An 18,289-nucleotide genomic window follows, 5' to 3' on the forward strand; every position below is an offset into this window, starting at 1 on the left:
TGAAGCAAGAGCAAGTGTGGGCCACTAAAATGCCTATGGCAGATGGCACAATCAGTTTTGGTACTCCAAAGACAGTAACCCATGAGATCATTACAAGGATGGTAACATTTCAGGGTATTTTATAGTGACAGGCACTCTTACCACACAATTGTGCTTAATACAGGATGCCAGACACTCACTGCTACCAAAGGCCAACCTGGAACAGTAGCTTCTGAGTTCACTCTCTTACCAAATATTATTAAGGACATGGACACTCATAGGAGCAAGCAAAGCAAACACAAGCTTTGTTAAAAGATATTAAAGTAAATTTAAATGAAAGTTAAAAGGAAGTCCCAAAAGTGGAAGAGATGCCAAGAGAGGAAACGTTGAATTATTTTGTCTTGTGATTTTTCTAGAACTGTGGTAAAAACTGGGGAAGAGATGAGATAATCACTATGAGATTGGTTAGTCCACTGGGCTATCACAGGCTTGAGCCACTGGGGGCCCATTTGCTCTAGGCATGTCCTGTCTCAACCAAAGAGATTATCCATAATCTGTTTACATGAAGTTCACCAGTGACAGGTAGTTGAAGCCCCCAATCCTGCTTTGTCCATCTCTGACTTCAGCTTTAAAAGTTGTGGGCCTTAACTGTCTGCTAGTTAGTAATTACTGGCTAGTGTTGCTACCTCCAATCCTGTAGGTGTCTCAGTGCTGTTAATCACACTAAGCTCTTTTTGTTCCTCACAGCCATCAGAGAACAGCTACAGATGTTCTTATTAACTCCTGATTTATAAATCAGTTCTGGGTCTCTTTCCTGACATAAGTAGAGGCTTTCTTAGAAACTATTTTTACTTAGTCTGTTATAATTGCCTACATTAGAAGTAAGAATGTGTAAAACAGCAATAGTTCCCAGCGTACATTCTCAGGAGTGAGGACAAGATTCACAAAAGATAGCCTGCCAGTCCACCAATACTGGTCCGTCTATCTGTTGCCAGTCCACCAATACTGGCCTGTCTATCTGTTTTGCTCTTATGTCTCCTAAGCTATCTCATACTCAGTTGTAAGCACTTTGTTCCTCATCCCTTATAGTTCTGATTAAGCTGTTTTAACACTAACCTTCCTCCCTTTTAACCTCAGCTCTGTTTGTCATTGCAAGACCTATGAGTTACTTGAAGTTTTCACAATGGGCCCTTTTCTCTTACTACCTACAAAAACCCAGCTCCTGAATCAGAAATAGACATCCCTTTCAAAACCTCAAATGTGAAGCTTCCGATTACCCCTAAGTAAAATGACTCCTGCTGACACCTCCCAATCCAGCCCCGCAACTTTGTATTGTGAAAGACAACACCTGATGACTAAGTGGAAAGTAAGAAGCAGAAGAGCAACTGTGGAGCGAGCAAGAGAACGAAGCTACTTCTTCTGTTTTAGAATTCTGTTCACTGAATAAACCATAATAGTAATTTTTCAAATGAAAAAAAAACATGAATGCAAAGATATTACACATAAAAGTTTGTGGACTACCAAAACAAAAAAGTTACACTTACAGATAAGTACATATAGCATTCTCAAGTGACCTAGGAAAAGGAATTTGAAGTCCTGAGTTAATTACACACAATTAATGTGAAGAAAACAAAAAGAGATGATACTGAACTAGAAAAATAGCAATAAAAGTATCAATAAAGACAAAAGCTATTTCTTAGCAAACAAACCTGCTACCTAGCTGTTTCCTCTGAACTGAACTACTGGAGGGAAGAGAGAGGCCCATTTAGATCCCCAAAGCTAAGAAAAATTGGGCTTAGAAAATAATGCTCAAAACTTCAGGTATTTTTAAGATTCGCAAGGTCCCTCCCCAAGATTATGCCATCAGTAATCGATTGCTGAGGAGAAGGACTGCCTAAGAATTGGTCAGGGAGCTAGCTCTAGGAATGCAGCTTTTATAAGTTGTCACCTATGCTGCGGTAATGCAACTACATAGATTTTCATGTTCTTCAACCATGCTCTTAAAAATAACTCCAGTGAACCATTGGCTCACCAAGCTGGATTTGGATGCAACTGTTTCTTTGGTCTGTTGTCAGTACTCTGCCTAGAAAGAATGAATATTCATTCACATCTCCCAAGAAAACTAACAAAACAATAAGAAATGAATAGCTTGCAAGACTAATGAAGAAAGAGAGCCCTAAAACAGAACAACGCCCATAAAAACATACCAATGTACCAGATGTAGTAATACATCACTGAAAGAAGTTTGAAGGGCCCAAAATTGGAGTTCTGAGGGTTAGGAGATTAAAGTCAAGGGTAAGAAACCAAGTGGTGGGCAATCAAGACTGACCAAGGCTGACTGGACAGCCCCAGCTAGCACCAAAGAATAAAACCAGGTTATATTGAAAATGGTATGAAAAGCTGTAGGAGAATTTTAATTCAGCAACATGGCTGCTCTGGCAAAGGATCATATCCAAAGACCTTCTAAGTCTCTGAGATCAAGCTGGAATGGCACAGCTTTAATACCTCTGGTTGGAATATAGACATTCACTTAGTACATACCTTTAATTCCAAACAATGAAGGGAAAGTTAGTTTGTAGAAGGAAGCAGCCATGTTTGAAAGTGATGTCTTATTGAGGGGCAGACAAAGTGATGAGTCAGAGAAAGATCTGATAGAATGAGTCAGAAACAGGCTATGTCCAATTTTCATGAGAGCAGACAGGAAAGATAGGTTAATTAAGAGAGCAGTACAGAGAGAGAAAAAGAAAAAAGAGACAGAAACAGAGAAACATATAAAGACAGACAGAGAGAGAGAGAAAGAGAAGAAAAGGAAGAGAAAGAGAAAGAGAGAAAGAGAAAGAGAAAGAGAAAGAGAAAGAAGAAGAAAAAGAAAAAGAAAAAGAAAAAGAAAAAGAAAAAGAAAAAGAAAAAGAAAAAGAAAAAGAAAAAAAGAAAAAGAGCCAGTTTTACCAGAACAGGTTGTAGCTGAAGACAGATGAGCCAAAGAATGAGAAGCCAAGAGATTAGGACAGATTACAGTTAGTTTGAAGCTATGCTGAACAATTCAGTCAAAAGCTGAAAGAAGCCAGTTAAAATCAGTCAGCTTGGAGAGGAGTTTGGGCCAGAACAGCAGAATTGAACCAGCCAGCCAAAGTTCAGAAAGAACTAGAAACTGTGAGCTTATTCAATAGTAAGCCTCCTAGAAGACAATTATATCTGGCTAAATAAATAAATAAATAAATAAATAAATAAATAAAGCAAGCCTTACAAAAGCCCAGAGTTTAAGAAGAGCAGAGCACAGCCTACAGCCCACAATGATGGACATGATGACCTACCTGCCCTGTCACTGAGTGACTACGGAGCCTGCTATGACAGCAGGACAACTGCAGACAGAAATCACAACAGAAGACAGGAAATTAAATGGTCCTGAAGTACCAATGTGGAAAAATATGAAACTGGATCTCCCTCACATCAGTTCACATATAAATAACCATTTCAGGATATATTAGCAATGTAAATATGAAGTACAACTAGCAAGGTAAATATGAAAGGGTTTCCTAACTTAATCTTTTGATTTCATGTAAGCTGAGAACTTCTATGCACCATAAAAACAAAAACAAAAATAAAAAAATACTATAGTAACTACATTTTCAGGACTGGCAAAATGGCTCAGCAGATAAAGCCTGATGACTTGAGTTTAGTCTCTGATCTACATGGTAGACAGAAAGGATCAATTCCTATAAGTTGTCCTCTGACCTAAGCACACAGGCAGGGAAATATAAATGTAATAAAAATTTTTAAATAAGAAAATAAAGACCATCCAAGACAAGCTATAAGCTGGGAAATGCCTGTAAACAAAAATATAATTAAATATTAGTATGTAAGCTATGTTAGAATGCTTACAAGGGCTGAGAACATAGGTCAGTCAGTAAAGCACTTGCCTTGAGCCTCATGCTTAAAACCCATGTAAAAAGTCAGATACACTCATGCAGCCCACTGTACATGGTAAGTTCCAGGCCGAAGGGAGAACTATCTCAAAATAAAACTGAAAAAAAAAATGGGGGCTGGGGGCTGGGTGAGAAGACAGTGCCAAAGACAGCAAGCATACATAATATACTAATGCATGCTAACACATATTTCCATGTACACATTAGACAGAAACACTGTTCATGTAATAAGAAAAAGATAATACAGCAAACAAACAGGTAAACTCTCGACTGGAATTTCACAGACAAGGAAACTTATGCAATGGACAAATACACGAAGAAATGCAAGATATCACTGTTTATCAATAAGACACAACTTCAGACTACAGGATGCCATTTTAAAGTTCTTAGAATAGTAAAAACTAGAAGAATTAGCATGAAATATTGACAATATTTCATGGCAAAATTTCTGAGGCAAGAAACACAGAAAGGGAACATAACTAATAGATGTCACGTAGGTATAAAACTAGTAAAAATACTCCTAAAAAGTAATTTGACATGACTATGTTAAGTTGAATTTCATACGCTCTCCATAGTCAATTCTCGGTTTTATAATAAAAAAACACTTTTATACTTCTATTTTAAGTATAACCATCCTACATAATGAAAAACAACAAAATTCAAATCTATTCAAATATACCTTGACAAAACCAGCTACATGAATTGGGCTGATTCTCATAATGGAGCTATAGAGTAGAGAGAATGAAGGAGCGATAGCTGTAGGCAGCAGTGGCATGAATGAATCTTGGAAATGTACCAATGAGTGGGGGAAAGGCGAGACTTCTGAGTAGTAACGTCTTCCTCTCACTCAACTCGACACTAATACTTAGAATTGTGGCACCACGAAATTCTCCTAATCCTATCAGCAAAGTCAGAAAATGGGGTTCAGTTTGTTCGGTGACTACTATGACCTCATCTTTTGCTACTAATTTCCTTTAAAAATACCACGATTCTATGACTGAAAAAGAAAATAAAAAACGTGAGTAACTGTGGTTGGTGGGCCTCAAAAGCTTGTAAAGCAAAGACAAAATTACCTGAGGCACATTTGAGAGCTGCTAAGGTCCAGAGAGGCTATCAAATGGCACGCTGCCACTTGACTTTTCTGCAATGATTTTTTGGGTATAAGTCTGAATTTACATCATTTATATAATGTGATGCTTCTATGTGTCTGTTTATGTTTTGGTATTTGCTTTTAAATGTATCAGCATCTGTAAATCTGGTATTTCTTTAAAGTAAAATACAAGCTTTATTTTAAAAAAAACACTTGGCATAATTACTCTAGTGGTTCGAATGAGAATGGCCTCCATTGGCTCAATACTTAGTCTCCAGTCGGTAAAACAGTTTATGAAGAATTAGGAGATGTGACCTTGTTGGCGGAGGTGTGTCTCTGGGGGGCAGGCTTTGAGATTTCAAAAGACTCACACCATTCCCAGTGCATTCTCTAACTGCCTAATGGGGCAAGAGGTAAGTTCTCAGTTGCCACTGCAGCCACCTACCACCATGCCCTTGCTCTGCCAACACATATGCTAACCTTCCTGATCCAGAACCCAATTAAACTCTTTTATATGTTGTCTGGTCGTAATGCTTTATTCCAGCAATAGAAAAAAGTAAGTAAGACAGATAAGAAGCTCAAAAGAATTTTCTTTCTGTATTAAAAAGGAGATAAAGTCAGGCATGGTGGCACATACCTGTAATCTCAGCAGAGGAGGCAGAAGCAGTAAGAGTTTGAATTCAAATCTGTGGCCACTCTGAACCACAAAGCAAGACCTTGTGTGTGTGTGTGTGTGTGTATATGTTTTTTTTTTTTTAATTTAAAGGTGGATTTAAAAATCAAACAATCAAAAACAAATAGCTTCACTATTCCCTTAGACAAATACTTGCCGAGATGTAAGACAAGCACACATCAGATTAGTTCCCTGAGAAGAACTTTGTAAGTTTAGAACACTACACAGATGGGAACTTGATGCCAGCCTGTTAAAAGACTGCTCATTTTTCTCTATCCTGACTTACCTGTCTATTTCTCCTTTCGTTTTATATAAACTCCTTATACATTCTAACGCACATACTCAAGAACACACACAATACTGGAAATTATGATGAAATGATTAAAAAATTGAACCTCAAGAAGTAAGTAAAATGCAGCGCTTCAGTTTTTAATTTTTTTATTTATTTCTTTTGAGGCAGGGTTTCTCTATATAAAGTGCTGGCTAGCCTGGAACTTGGTGTGTAGACCAGTCGGGGCTCAAACTTAGAGAGATTCAACTGCCTCTGTCTTCCAAGCACTGGACCTAAAGGTGTGCATCGTGCAAGTGTCTTATTTAAAAAAAAATTAATTGATGGATATAGGTATAAGAATTAATAATCAACGTGCATTTAATTTGACTACAAGCTACATAATTTTCACTTAAAACAAAAAGGGTTAACCACTTACTGTGTATCAAGAACTGTGCCAGACACTGAGGATACGAAGATGAATAAGACACGATTTCTTCTGTCAAGGAGCTCATAGTCTGGCGAGGAGACAACCCTGCAAACACAAACAGTTTTCAGTGTGACACACAGTGCCAAGCACTCCCTCTGGAATGCATGAGGGAAGCAGATAACCTTCAGTCAGGAGCAGAGGCATCACAGAAAGTAACCTGAAAATACAAAGTAACCTTTTTATTTATTTGGTTTTGTTTTTGTTTTTTTGTTGTTGTTGTTGTTTTTTTTTGTTTTGTTTTGTTTTTTTTAAAGAAGGCTTGTGACAGACACAGTGGCGCACACACCTTTAATCCCAGCACACAAGAGGCAGAGGCAGAGAGGCAGAGAGAGAGAGAGAGAGAGGCAGAGAGGCAGAGGCAGAGAGAGAGGCTGAGAGGCAGCGAGGCAGAGAGGCAGCGAGGCAGAGAGGCAGAGAGAGAGAGAGAGAGAGAGAGAGAGGCAGAGAGGCAGAGAGGCAGCGAGGCAGCGAGGCAGAGAGAGAGAGAGAGGCAGAGAGGCAGAGAGAGAGAGGCAGAGAGGCATAGGCAGAGAGGCAGAGAGGAAGAGAGAGAGAGAGAGGCAGAGAGGCAGAGAGAGAGAGGCAGAGAGGCAGCGAGGCAGAGAGGAAGAGAGAGAGAGAGAGGCAGAGAGGCAGAGAGAGAGAGGCAGAGAGGCAGCGAGGCAGAGAGGCTGAGAGAGAGAGAGAGGCAGAGAGGCAGAGAGAGAGAGGCAGAGAGGCAGAGGTAGAGAGAGAGAGAGGCAGAGAGGCAGAGAGAGAGAGAGAGAGGCAGAGAGGCAGAGAGAGAGAGGCAGAGAGAGAGAGAGGCAGAGAGGCAGAGAGAGAGAGGCAGAGAGGCAGAGAGAGAGAGAGGCAGAGAGGCAGAGAGGCAGATGAATAGGATGCTACCATGTCTCAAAAGAGGAAAAAAAAATTATATGTGTGGGTGTTTTGCCTGCATGTATATCTGTTGTGTATAAAATACATTCTTGGTGCCCATGGAGTCAGAAGAGGGCAATATGCCGTCTGAAGTTGGAGTTGCAGAAGACTGTACAAGGAATAGAACCTGGGTCCTCTGTAAAAGCAGCCATTGCTGTTAAGGACTGAGCATCTCTCCAGCCTCACAATTCTTTAAAAATATGTTTTTATGTATGTGTGCATGTACGTGTGTCACATGTATGAGGATGCCTGCAGAAGTACTCAGATCCCTGAAACTGGAGCTACAGAAGGTTGCGAGCTGTCCAATGTTTGCAATCAAACCTGGGTACTATACTAAAGCAGTAAGCTCTACTGCCACTGAACAATTTCTCCAGCCCCTGAGGTTCTTCAAGACAGAATTACAGAGAATTAACAGTATGGCTTGCACAATGGTACAAGAGGTAAAAAAGCTTATAGGGAAATAAAGTTCTAATTATACTGTGCACCAAACTATAGGTTTATCCTCATATATACAGAGAAGCTTCAATAGTGAAATGGCATTTGGAATGATAACTTTGGCAGCTATAAGGCTACTACATTCAAAGGAGACTCGACAAGCACACTGGCCCCATGAAAGAAGCACTGAGGTGCTCTGACCGGAGGACTATGCAATTAAAAAAAAACAAAAAAACAAAAAAACAAAGAAATCTGAAACTAAGATTTTTTCCACTTCAATGTGAATAGACAATGGTGTCATAGCAGCAGAGGCAGAAGCGGAGCAAATGTGGGGCGACGAAAACATCACAAAGTTTACAAGAGCCAGCGCCACGGTCACGTGAACAGGACTTCATTTCCAGTGCTGCCTGCCACTTCCGAGCTGTGTGCTCCCTTTCTGTATCAGCAGAAGAAAAGGAGCAGCAGCCACTCCGAGCTGTAAGGCGCCGTCCAGGAAGCACAGGACACACACACCTTAGCCCTTTATTCCATGATGCAAAGTACCCACTTGTCAAAAGCTAGTTGCCATTCTAATTTTAAGAAGTTAGAAACTTTTCATTTGGGGTATGATGTTCAAAGAAAACACATTAATTTCCTAGTATCAGAAACAGCTAGGTTTAGGTTGATGGAGGAAAAACTATTTGGAGTCAGTTTGACAGAGGTATTAAACAGAGATGGTAACAGGCTTGCTCCTGGAGGAGATATTCTGGAACAATTACTGAGAGGACTAAGAAAGGGTGCTGATCAACCATCACTAAGCAATATTAATACGGTGTTTTTCATAACCTACAGGGACAATATTCTGCATGTTAGTATGACTATTCCCCAGACGTACTAGGTGCACAGCATAAAAGAACAGCGAAAGACTATCGGGTCAATTCCAACGCAAGAACTTGGGAGAATAAGGCAAGGGAAATAGCCAAGTCTGACTTCACCAAACTCTTCAACAAAGTAGATATTCAGCCAAGTAAGAGTAGGTTAAAATCTAAGTAAGAGTAGGTTAAAATCTAAGTGTAGAGGAGACAGAGCCATCTAAGCTGATTTTATCCAGTTCAACCCTGGTCAGAGCTTTATTCAGCTGCAGAGAATAAAAGAGAATCCTATATATAAGCAATACATTATATTTCTAATACTCTGAAATTATCAAACCCTCATGTAGAAACTGGGGGAAGAAAGCTGGGTGTGGTGGTGCATGCCTTTAATCCAGTATCGAGGAAGCAAAGGCAGGAGTGTGTATGCCAGTTCAAGGTCAGCCTGGGCAATTTAATGAGTTCCAGGACAGCCAGAACTACATATTAACACTCTGTCTCCTAAAAACAAACAAACAAACAAACTTTAAAAGGGGGTGGGAAAAGGGTTGCTTGTTGATGTTTCTGAGAATGCATCTCACTCAGTAGCCCAGCTGCCCTCAGATCCTAAGCCCTAGCTTTAGAGCTTTCATTGTCCGCTCTGGGAGAGCTATCTAATTACCTGCTTCCTTCAAGGTGCTCTGATAAAGTCAAAGCAATAAAACCAAACAACAATACTCCCCTCCCCCCAAAATTAGATCAGATTAGAATGACCTGAATTGTCTGCTAACTCAGCATATACTCAGCACAGAATTAAGCCTTAGAAGGCCAGAGAAATACTGTCACAGCTCTGTAGGCCTGGATCAGTGAATGGGTGTTCACATTGATGGTCTAATCTGTAAGAATGGCACAAATAAAAAAATAACAGAAGGTGACGTCCAGATTCTACAACAGGGGATCTAGTTTTGGGAACAATGTTAAGAGAAAGAAAATAACTCAGTAATAAGGGAAGAGAGCACCAAGTCCTAGGGGAGTCTGGCCCAAAGACAGGGGCCTAGAAAGTAACAAATCCTCAATCCTAGTTATTTCATCAATAACACAAAATTTAAAACTCAGCGAATATAAAAATGATAAATGTGAATGAACCTATCAGCCTCCCTAATACCCCATTTAACAACTCTAAAACACACAAAAAATATTTTATAAGAATGTAAACTAGATTGAATATAAGAGCACAACAAAACCATCATTCACCACGATCAAATAGACTTCATCCCAGGGATGCAAGGTTGGTTCAATATACAAAATCCATTAAAGTAATCCACTATATAAACAAACTCAAAGAAAAAAAATCACATGATCATCTCATTAGATGCTAAAAAAAGCATTTGACAAAATACAACACCCTTCATGTGAAAAGTATTGGAAAGATCAGGAATTCAAGGCCCATACCTAAACATAAAAGCAATACATAGCAAACCAACAGCCAGTATCAAATTAAAAGGAGAGATACTTGAAGCAATCCCACTGAAAACAGGGACACAGATGCCCACTCCCTCTGTATCTATTCAAAATAGTACAAAGTTCTAGCTACAGCAATAAGACAACAAAAGGAAATCAAGGGGATACAAATTGGCAAAGAAGTCAAGGTATCACTATTTGCACATAAGCGGCCCCAAAAATTTTACCAGAGAACTTCTTTAGCTGATAACTTCAGCAAAGTGGCTGGATTTAAAATTAACTCAAATAAATCAGTAGCCTTCCTTTATAGAAATGATAAATGGGCTGACAAAGAAAATAGGAAACTACACCCTTTACAAAAGTCACAAACGATATAAACTATCTTTAGGTAACTCTAACCAAGTAAGTGAAAGATCTATATGACAAGAACTTCAAGTCTTTCAAAGAAATCAACGAAAACCTCAAACAATGGAGAGATCTCCCATGCTCATGGATTGGTAGAATTAACATAGTAAAAATGGCCATCCAACCAAAAGCAATCTATAAATTCAACGCAATCCCCATCAAAATCCCAAACACAATTCTTCAAAGACATAGAAAAAGCAATTCTCAAATTAATCTAGAAAAAACAAAAAACCCAGGATAGCGAAAATAACTCTTAACAATAAAAGAACAGGTGGGGGGGAATCACCATCCCTGACCTCAAGCTCTACTACAGAGCAATACTAATAAATACTGCATGGTATTGGTACAGAGACAGACATGTTGATCAATGGAATAGAATTGAAAACCCCGAAATAAAACCACACACTTACTGACACTTGATCTTTGACAAAGAAGCCAAAAATATACAGTGGGAAAAAGAAAGCATCTTCAATAAATGGTGCTGGTCTAACTGCAGTCTTGATGTAGAAAAATGAAAATAGATCCATATTTGTCAACTTGCACAAAGCTCAAGTCCAAGTGGGTCAAGGACCTCAATATAAAACCAGATACACTGAATCTAATAGAAGGGAAAGTGGGGAAGAGCCTTGAACTCATTGGCACAGGGGGAAATTTCCTAAACAGAACTCCCATGGCTCAGACGCTAAGATCAAGAACTGATAAAACTCATGAAACTAGAAAGCTTCTGTAAGGAAAAGGGCATAGTCAAAAGGACAAATTGGCAACCTACAGATTAGGGAAAAAAATCATTAACCCCACATCCAATAAAGGGCTAATATCCAAAATACATAAAGAACTCAAGAAGCTAACCACCAAAAAAACCCAAACAATCCAATTAAAAAGGGGGGGGGGGATAAAACTAAACAGAACTCATAACAGAAGCATCTCCAATAGCTGAGAAGCACTTAAAGAAATGTTCAAAATCCTTAGTGATCAGGGAAATGCAAACCAAAACGACCCTGAGATTCCACCTTACATCAAAGAATGGCTAAGATCAAAACCTCAGGTGTCAGTACATGTTGGAGAGGATGTGGAGAAAGAGGAACACTCCTCCATTGCTGGTGGGATTGCAGGCTTGTACAACCACTCTGGAAATCAATTTGGATCCTTAAAACTGAAAATAGATATACCTGAAGAACCAGCTAGACCACTCTTGAGCATATACCCAAAAGATGTCCCACCATGTCACAGGGGCATGTGTTCCACTATGTTCATAATGGCCTTATTTGTGATAGACAGAAGCTGAAAACAACCCAACTTCAACAGAAGAAGAAATGGAAAACAGAAAATGTGGTTAATTCATACAATGGAATACTACTCAGCTATTAAGAACGAGGACATCATGAGTTTTGCTGGCAAATGGATGGAACTAGAAAATATTATCCCGAGTGAAATCACTTAGTCCCAAAAGGACATGCATGGTATATACTCACTAATAAGTGGATATTAGCCAAAAAAAAAAAAAAAAAAAAAAAAGTGCAGAATACCCAGAATACAATCCACAGAACTTAACAAGGTTAACATGCTGAAGAGCCCAAGTGAGAATACCTCAATCCCACCTGGGAGGGAGAAGAAAGCAATTACAGGGGGCAGAGGGGCGGGGGAGATGGATCTGAGTGGGAAGGGGGACAAGGAGGGGGAAAGGGGAACGTGATCAGGTATTGCTGTGTGATGGCCAGCAGGAAGAATGGAAACAGGCAACCTGGGGAGGTAGGAGGTGAGGGGACCCTTAGCCTGTGTCAAGTTGACACACAAAACCATCCAGCACAGATGTGGAACAGTCAGAGGTGGGGAGGAATAAAGACTGGACTGTAAAAAATGATTAAAGAACTAAGGAAAAAAAAAAAAGAATGCAGGTGAAGCAGCAGTTCATAGTTTGAGACTCACATTTGCCACAGTTTAGTCAGTTGTAAAGAGCATGGCTTCTTCCGGGTTTCAGATGTGACAGTGTGACTGCCCATCACTGAACTGAGACAATGCTAGGTAACGTTGGGTGGGAAAGTCCTGCTCAAATGAACCACTGCTCCATGGCATGCAATTTTGTATTTGTATTATTATATTACATTTACCACGCTGGTCTACAAGTTGGAATTTCACGTTCTTTTTTAGGATGTAGACTTCTTCAGTCTGTTTCTATTTACTTCACTGGACCCCAGCATGCTGTCTTCCTCCCTTGCACGAATGAGCTCACAGCTCACCCTTTTTTCTAAACACCATAAGGTTAAAGACATTTTTCATCTTCCTCTCAGCTTTATTAAGCTATATTTGCAATGTAAGAATTATGTGCTTCTGCGATGTATATATGGCATTATGATGCATGAAATCTTTGAAAAATAACTAAGTCAAATTAAGTCTCAAAAATGTAAACTATAGAACATGATTTAACTTAAAGCAAGAATGTTAACTTCTACATAGAAAGATAATTTCTAAAAAGATAGTGCTAGGTATTTTAATAACTTTATAATCAAGATGACAGGAAGGTAACTTGGCTAGCACAGGACCATCCGTCCACACTTTAGTCTTCCATCCTGAGAAACTTCTCAGTTGTGTGGAAACGAGGACAGTCAATAGTCTTAGTGCCCAGTGTAATGAGTCCATCTGCTCTTAGCTCTTCTCATGATCTAAACTAACAGAATTCTGCGACAAAGCAGTTTCCTATTTACCGGACTCTTAAAAACTGTAGAAAGAAAATCAGATCAGTTATAAGAATAAAGCGGGGGACAAGATCACATCACAGGGACTACATAAGAGAGACAGGGAGAAAAGAAACGCCCAACCTCTCTCTTAGCTCCCAGAAACATTTTAAGAAACTCTAAGTCATCGCTTTACTCCTAAAGATCCCAATTCTACATAAGCTTCCTAATGTTCAGTCCCTCTGTTGCTCCCACCCCAGGCTCTCATGTGCATGGTACGTCCCCTTGTCGCTGTAAGGCCTTCAGAGCCACGCCAATAGCTCACCAACTTGCGGCTTGCCAGCTCACAACCTTTTTGCACAAATGACCCTCATCCTAATCTGACGGGCCCTCCTCTGCACACAGCCCAGCAGAAGCTGTCTCTCCCCCTTAGAATCTGCCCACTCTTCTTCTCAGGGATGCACCTCTGAGTCTTTGTTGTCTAGGGATATTAGCAGCAGTACCGTTGCGCTTTTACTTGCATGCACTCTACCTCTGGACTACATTTCTGGCTGTCCTTTAGATGGCTTTTGTATTGTAGTGTTGTTGTTGTTGTTCTGGCTGTCCTTTAGATGGCTTTTGTATTGTAGTGTTGTTGTTGTTGTTGTTTTGGGTTTTTTTTTTTTTTTTTGTCTTTTTCCTTTCTTCAATACTATCATCAGAATGACCATGTGCAGGTGTGCCGCCCTCCCCTAGTTGCCCCAATTTAGTTAAAAGAATCACTTGAGCCCAGGAGTTCAAGTTCAACCTGGGCAAAATGAGACATTAAAATTATCATCATAATTTTTTATACAGTATACAAACTAATCCCCACAAAACCCTCCTCTAAGAGTCATCAGTTTAACTCCTCCATTGTTGGTGAGATTGCAAGCTTGTACAACCACTCTGGAAATCAGTCTGGTGGTTCCTCAGAAAATTGAACATAGTACTACTGGAGGATCCAGCAATACCTCTCCTGGGCATATATCCAGAAGATGTTCCAACTGGTAAGAAGGACACATGCTCCACTATGTTCATAGCAGCCTTATTTATAATAGCCAGAAGCTGGAAAGAACCCAGATGTCCCTCAACAGAGGAATGGATACAGAAAATGTGGTACATCTACACAATGGAGTACTACTCAGCTATTAAAAAGAATGAATTTATGAAATTCCTAGGCAAATGGATGGCCCTGGAGGGCATCATCCTGAGTGAGGTAACACATTCACAAAGGAACTCACACAACATGTACTCACTGATAAGTGGATATTAGCCCAGAAACTTAGGATACCCAAGATATAAGATACAATTTGCTAAACGCATGAAACTCAAGAAGAACAAAGACCAAAGTGTGGACACTTTGCCCCTTCTTAGAATTGGGAACAAAACACCCATGGAAGGAGTTACAGAGACAAAATTTGGAGCTGTGATGAAAGGATGGACCATCTTGTGATTGCCATATCCAGGGATCCATCCCATGATCAGCTTCCAAATACTGACACCATTGCATACACTAGCAAGATTTTATCGAAAGGACCCAGATGTAGCTATCTCTTGTAAGACTATGCCGGGGCCTAGCAAACACAGAAGTGGATGCTCACAGTCAGCTATTGGATGGATCACAGGGCCCCCAATGGAGGAGCTAGAGAAAGTACCCAAGGAGCTAAAGGGAACTGCAACCCTATAGGTGGAACAACAATATGAACTAACCAGTACCCCGGAGCTCTTGTCTTTAGCTACATATGTATCAAAAGATGGCCTAGTCGGCCATCACTGGAAAGAGGCCCATTGGACTTGCAAACTTTATATGCCCCAGTACAGGGGAACGCCAGGGCCAAAAAGGGGGAGTGGGTGGGTAGGGGAGTGGGGGGGTGGGTATGGGGGACTTTTGGGATAGCATTGGAAATGTAAATGAGGAAAATATCTAATTTAAAAAAATTAAATTAAAAAAAGAGTCATCATTTTAGAAAGTACTATTTTACATTGAAATAAATGTAAAATCCTGATTAAATAGCTGAGACGGGGTACTTAAATAAGAAATGGATGACAGAACACAGAGTGTTTAAGCTTAAAATTATTTCACTGAAAATGTGACTTATCTCATAAAAGAAGGAATATTAGTAAACCACCCATTACTGTACCAATTTAACTCATAGCTGTTTCATTTTATCCCATTATTTTCCTCAATCACACTTTTAATTTTTTACTTCATACTTTTAATTTTTTACTTCACAGCTCCATTTACAAAAGTTGCCAAATAAAGAGGTCTGGTGGAATCCTTGGCTAACATCAAGGCACTGAATATTTAATTTATGCTCAGTTTGAAAACAATATTCTAGAACACCACAAGATGGTGATATTGCACCATTAAAAGAATGTTTTAAACAGTTACTTTTTTTTTTTTTTAACCAAAACAGTTTAAGTCCTTTCTAAGAAAGGACATAAAAAGTATGCATGCTTTGTTTACTAGAAAACACTAGTCAGTAAGAAAAATGTACTGAAACTTAGCAGCAACCCTACAGCGTTTAGCCCAAAGGAGTGTTTTTAAAACCATTGACTAATAAAAACCCAGAATGATGGCTATGTCTATGCTGACTTCCTCCGCCGACCAACGAACACGACCTTAGCATCATCATAAAAATGGTCAATTCAGCATATTTTTACTAAATATGCCTAACAACTTCTCCTATACTTAATTAAAGAAGTGATTCCTAGTTTTTCCTTTCTTTTGTTTTTTTTTTTTGTTTGTTTGTTTTTTTGTTTTTTTGGGTTTTTGTTTGTTTTGTTTTGTTTTGACAGGGTCTCAAGCTCGAGCTGGCCCCAAACTCAGCAATCTTCCTCCTACTTCATCCTCCAGAGTCACAAGTGTGACAAGGGTCACAAGTGTGAGCAAGCATACCCATGCCCAGCTCTAATCCCTTTTTTTTTTTTGTCTTAAAAACCCTGATGATAAGTTTCAGTTATATCAAGGAGAGATTCCACCTGGATGGTGTTCCTCACTGGAAGCTAGGTACTTTCTTTTCTCCTAATGTGTTATTTCTCAATATCTTATAATATGCAATTTTGTTTTCAGAATGATTAAAAACTAACTTTAAAGCAAATGCACCTTTGGTAATTTATTTCTTGCCTTACAGTACATTGTAGAAATTAGATTTCCCACTCAAATGCTACATGGTATCAATTTTTAAAAAAAAAATGCTATTCAAGACTGAACACATCAAAACTTTAGTTCAAACTCTGAGACTGAATTACAGTCTAAATACCATCATCCTTGGGCACTCCTGGAGAAATACGTATACCCACAGATGTGGTGTCCACTAAATGCAATGGGACAAGATCTGTATAAAACTACACACATCCTACCCTACACTCTAGTCACTTGTAGATTTCCTATAAAATACCATGTAAATCCTATGTAAAATACTTGTTATGATGCATTGTTCTGGAAATAAGTGATCAGGGAGGATCATGAATATGTTCAATACACTAAGAACTTTTTCTCAAATATTTTCAATACAAGGTTGCTTGACACTGTAAGCTCAGGACCTATAAATACGGAGGGCTGACTGCATTTGCTGCATCATGAAGCAGCAAAATGCACGGTCATGAGCACTTGGAGCTGAAAAGCAGCTTATAGGCAAACAGATCCAGGAACACAGAGCCCTGAACAGCCGCCAAGCCCACCCTGCTGACTAGGTTAGTACTCTCCAACTGTGCACAGGAACCTCAGCTAGCAACACCAAAACTATTCGATTATTTCTAAATGTATTACAAATTCTAATTTATCACAATTTGCACAGCCATGATCACAACTTACCACAAAACTCACAGCCTAACCTTGAATTCCCAAGTGACATTTTCTTAGTTTCAGAAAAAGCATGTTGTGGGAAGTTAACGCAGAAAATAGTTTTCAATTCAGACATACCTGAGTCCAACCTCTGCTCTCCTATTTGTATATATTTAACCTCAGTTTGTTTTATCTGAAAAATGAGGTTACCAAATGCAAACAAGGGAAAAGGCAAAACAGTGCTAACACCAACCCTAGTTAAGTGGAAGAAGAAGAAACTCTTGCTGGAGTCAAGAAAACAGGAAATGCATAGGAGGTAGAAGAAGTGAGATCAAGGCTAGCCTGGACTATAGAGCAAACCCTGTTTGAAAACAAACAACAAAATACAAACAAAGCAATCTTAGGTAAGTAAGAGCTAGTCAAATAACAGCCAGGCAAAATTATCTATTAATTATAAATACTCTCCTTGAGAGTTTTTAAACACACAGTAATATACAACTTCTCATCTTCATCTTCAGTCTTCGAGAAAATTAGACAATAATATAACCAATTAAGAAGTTAAAAATATGTTCCTGGAAGTAATGTAATCTCTACTAAGCTTCAAATATAGCAAAAATACAATGCATTATGATACATCATAAGAACTGACAGTCCCTCTTCCTTGCTTGTCAGAATGTATTTAGTAGTAAAGTCTGGCTGCTGCTTGTCATTGCCTAGTCATGCTTCCCAGTTTGCTGAGGCTCAGGTGCTGCCTCAGACCTTCACTGCAATTTTACATAAACAGAATGCACCTGCTTGATCAACTGCTTGCATGCTTTGAGGAGGGGGAGTGCATACATATGAGTGTGTAGCATGTGCATGTATGTTTATGTGTACACCCTTGGCCAGAGGGCATTGGTTGTCACTCTCTATAGTGCCTCTGCCTTAGTCTCTTTGCTGTTTCCAACTAGGCAGGTAGACATAGAGCTGCAGAGTCCTTCTGCCTCCTCCACGCCCACCCCACACACCTAACACTGAGGTTAGAGATGCGGACAGGTGGGTAGGCCTTTCTATAGGGTGCTTGGGATCTAAGTCAATGTCTCCTTGTTGCACAGCTAAGCTCTCGGAATGATCTACCAGCCTATCTTCTGAAACTAAATGATGAAACAGACTGAATCAGTGAATGAAAATATAGTACAAACATCCAGTGCGTGCTAAATGTCAGGCTTAAGTCAGCATATATTTCTATAAATCGGATGCTATTATTCTCACTTTCATATGAACAGCTAACAGACACAGTTAGATAAAACTCCCTAAGTCAGGTTTACAGATGCACTGTCACGAGTAAAATGAGTACCAGG

General features: G+C 39.4%; 1 protein-coding gene across 5 annotated transcripts in view; it reads right to left on the bottom strand.

Moving 5' to 3' along the window:
- Window positions 1–18,289, bottom strand: part of Wwp1 (WW domain containing E3 ubiquitin protein ligase 1) — a 100,709-nt gene that overhangs the window by 73,120 nt on the left and 9,300 nt on the right. For all 5 annotated transcript variants that reach the window (NR_074090.1, NR_074089.1, NM_001355222.1 and 2 more), the window contains exon 2: window positions 6,376–6,471. The gene's annotated coding sequence lies outside the window, so the exon portion shown is untranslated. The remainder of the gene's footprint in view (window positions 1–6,375; window positions 6,472–18,289) is intronic.

This window comes from Mus musculus, chromosome 4, assembly GCF_000001635.26.
Source record: "Mus musculus strain C57BL/6J chromosome 4, GRCm38.p6 C57BL/6J".
In the NCBI taxonomy this organism is placed as follows: domain Eukaryota; kingdom Metazoa; phylum Chordata; class Mammalia; order Rodentia; family Muridae; genus Mus; species Mus musculus.